We start from the raw sequence: 4,060 nt of genomic DNA, 5'->3' as shown, positions 1-4,060 counted from the left end.
GGCACTGGAGGGTGACTAAAATCAGGTCAAAACTGAACTGTGCAATGGTACACACCTGTAATTCCAGCTGCTTGGGAGACTGAAGGAGAAGGATGGCTTGAGCACAGGAGTTGGGAAGATAAGAAATTCAAAAATGTCTACAATAGGCTCAAGTAGTTCAAATAGTGCACTGTGATCACACCTGCGAATAGCTACTGTGCTCTGACCTGTGCAACTTAGCAAGATCTCATCTTTAAACAGAAAAGAATTTTTTTATTTTTTAATTTTCAGACTTTTTTTAAAAAGCAGGAAGAAACTGGGTAAAAGCTTCATTTATGTGGCTTTTCTTCTAAGAGTACACTTTGGCCCATGCAATATGGGTTGGCTAGATCTCAGGAAGAAAGCCATAGTCTTATTGAATTACTGGGGGATCAGAGGATAAAATATGGGGTTGCTTTTTTTGTTTTTTGGTTTTGATTTTGTTTTTTTTTAAGATGGGCTCTTGCTCTGTCACCCAGGCTGGAGTGCAGTAGTGCAATTATAACTCACTGTAAAATTGGACTTCTGGGCTCAAATGATTCACTTACCTCAGCCTCCCAAGTAGCTGGGACTACAGGTGCAAACCACTATGCCTGGTTAATTTTTTAGAATTGTTTTTTGTAGAGATGGGAGTCTCACTATGTTGCCCAGACTAGTCTCAATCCCCTAGCCTCAAGTAATCCTCTTGCCTCAGCCTTCCAAAATGCTGGTATGACAGGTGTTAGCCACAGCACCTGTCCTGATCCATCCTGTTATTCTTTAACACAGTACCCTATTCATTTTGTTGCACTGAGGACAATTTGAAATTATGTGTGTCATACTTGTTTATTTACCATCTACCCCACTAGAATATAAATTAAATGGGCTGGGCACGGTGGCTCACGCCTGTAATCCCAGCACTTTGGGAGGCCGAGATGGGCAGATGATGAGGTTAGGAGATCGAGACCATCCTGGTTAACACAGTGAAACCCTATCTCTACTGAAAAAAACAATACAAAAAAAATTAGCCGGGCGCAATGGCGGGTGCCTGTAGTCCCAGCTACTCGGGAGGCTGAGGCAGGAGAATGGCCTGAACCTGGGAGGTGGAGCTTACAGTGAGCCGAGATGGCACCACTGCACTCCAGCCTGGGCGACAGAGCAAGACTCCATCTCAAAAAAAAAAAGAAAGAAAGAAAAGGAAAAGAAATCATTAAAGAGAAAAATCTGGCATGCAGCAATTAAGTTAACTTTATAGGACACGGCATAGCCCTTTCTTCTCCATCTCCAGGCATGTACAAGCTCACTGCTTTCTGTATGTGGTTACCCTATTCTGGAGCTGCACACCAAAGATTTGGGGTAGATGTGACAATGCAGAGAAATGTTTTTCAGTTGTGAAAATCTCTTCTTTTTATTTATATAATTCCATATCAATTATTAGGGCTTTTCTGTACTTCCAGGAGGCACTGTCACCAAAAGACCTTTAGGAAATCAATCAGTGTGGCAGAATAAAAAGACCACTGTTCGTCTTGCAGAGAAGGGCTACTACAAATGAAAGCAGTTGCTGTTCCTCCTTGCTACCAATTGTAAACGTGAGAAGTCAAAGGTGTGGGTACAACATCGATCCTTCAGGCACTCTATAAATATTAATTGAAGGAAGGTGTTGATAAGGCAAAGAAACTTATACTTCTACAAATGGTGACAGTCAATGCTCCAGGCTCAATTTTAAAAAGGAAAAGACGAACAAAGGAGTCCAGATCATTAGAAGGACTTTCTTGGCAGTGCTAAGTTACAGCCATCAGCAGAGCAAGCCCTGGCTAAGGCTAATGTCACATGGTAAGATGATTTATTCTTTCCCCTAAGTCAGCCTTGAAAATACATTTTTTAAATTGCCTGTCCACAGCATAGTTTTACTGTGACAAGGCACTCAGTTCCTTAACATTCACCTGGCACAATGCTCTCAACAGCAAAGCCAAGTGGCAGAAAGTGCTGGGCCACATTGCCAGGGTACATGCCAGTCGGTTCACCGGAGAGTTTGCGAACCCCAGCTCCCGGGCTCTGTCTGCTGCACTGACATTCTATTAAATCCCATAGACCAGAAAAAGCTTCAATGCTTAGATGCAAGAAAGAGCTGAAGTGTTAGTGGCTACTAAGCCCAGGACTCAGCCATGACTAGGAACGGTACCAATGACCAGGGAAGGATATGGTGAGGCCGAGATGCCAGCAGAGTCTGGACACATTCCTCCCCAGGTCACCAGCATTTACTTGGGAAAGCAAAGCACATGTGACCAGCTGCAGCGAAGAACACCAACGTGAACCTTCAAAGGGAAACCAGATGGCTCTAAGCCAGGGGTAAAAATAGCTCAGAATCCAGCAAAGTCCCAACTAGGAACTGGGAAGTCTTAGATCCTCTCAGGTTTTTATTTCAACTTGTCAAAGAGGTTAAAAAAAAAAAAAGTCTTACCTGAACTGTGAGAAGCTGTTTTGGAAAGGGATATTAAAAATGTAAATATTAACCCTTCTACCTAGCTCGTTTCAAATTCATTGGACTGTCATTAGCAAAAGAATTGAAAAAAAATGCAGCTAGAAAAAGAAAAAGAATTCGTGTTTCTTCTTATCTGACCATAAAAAGAAAAACTGGCAAACCAGCTTAGAAACTTGATAAAGAACTTCAATTCATGGACTAATAGGGATAGCTGGATAAAGAAAGAAATAACAACCTTTGATTTTTTTTTAACAGTTTTTAAAGACCCAAATATATGGATTTATCTGAGTTCTAATTTATTTATTTATTTATTTTACAGAAGCTGTTTAATCTAGCTCTTATTTTTCCAGTGAGGTTTCTATTTTTAACCAATGGGAGTGAATCATGCTGAGACCATCTAGGGACATGTTTAGAACATGAATTTTCAAGTCAAGAACCAATTGAAATTTTTATTCCCAAATCAGGGCCTGGCTGCTCAGCACACTAGCAGCTATTGTCCCTGACATTATATTCGTGAGTGTGCACTGATTGTATCATTCAGAACAGAGGTGATTGGAAGAATTCCATGGACCAGAAAGAGCTCAGATAATAACTCCTTACAAGATAAGAGGAAATAAATGGCATTTGACTTGGGGTTCCCTCAGTCCCTGACCTGTTGAACAAGAAAATGCTTTTGTATCTTTCAGTTGTTGAAATTGATGCAGGCTTCTGTCTGCATCCAATCAGCAAAGACGTTTTTGTCCTCATGTACAGTGTTGTTCTGTGCTGAGAACCATGAATGCTTTTCTTATTTGACTCAAACTTCTAGTGCTTCATTAATATAATACAGTCTTGATGCGTGGCTAATAAAAAAATCTCAGCTCAGTCAGATTTAATTTTGATTTTTTTAAGAAAAAAATAAGTAAAATCAAATCTAATGACAACTGACTTTTACCTACATGCAAAGGTTCAATGTTCAAATTCGCACCTTAAAAAGTATAGAATAACTGTTTTTTGAGGTCTAATTCATAGTTTTAAAATTTTGAATCTCTTGAAATTGAACATTAACTCTAGTATTCCCTCTTTTTCAGTAGGACAGAATTTTAAATACAGCAAGGATGAGATTAATAAGCTGTAGTGAAATAAGCCGTAGTAGAGTTTAAGTTTATAAGCCGTAGTTAAGTTTATAAGTTTAAGTTATGAGCTCTGGTAGAATTCTCAGCTTTTTCTCTCTGGGTGTTAAGAGCTTACTCATAGTTCAGAGGGAGGAAAAAAGAGGTTCTGTCTTGAGACTTTTCCTTAACTAGCAAGCACTTTTTTTTTTTTTGATTAAGAGTTTATTTATATTCCAAATAGAGTAGAAAGGCTTATGTGCTTTTCTGTTACATTGGAAAGATATTATACCAAAATTATAACTATATTGATTCATGTTTTCTTCTAATACCTTTTACTTATATTTCAGCATTTACATTTTCTGCAGAGCTGGCACAGATTTTGGTATAAAAAGTATACATCCAGCCGGGCGCGGTGGCTCAAGCCTGTAATCCCAGCACTTTGGGAGGCCGAGACGGGTGGATCACGAGGTCAGGAGATCGAGACCAT

This window comes from Colobus angolensis, unplaced genomic scaffold (genome assembly GCF_000951035.1).
Source record: "Colobus angolensis palliatus isolate OR3802 unplaced genomic scaffold, Cang.pa_1.0 Scaffold293, whole genome shotgun sequence".
Taxonomy (NCBI): Eukaryota; Metazoa; Chordata; class Mammalia; order Primates; family Cercopithecidae; genus Colobus; species Colobus angolensis.
Note: the sequence above shows the minus strand (reverse complement) of the source record.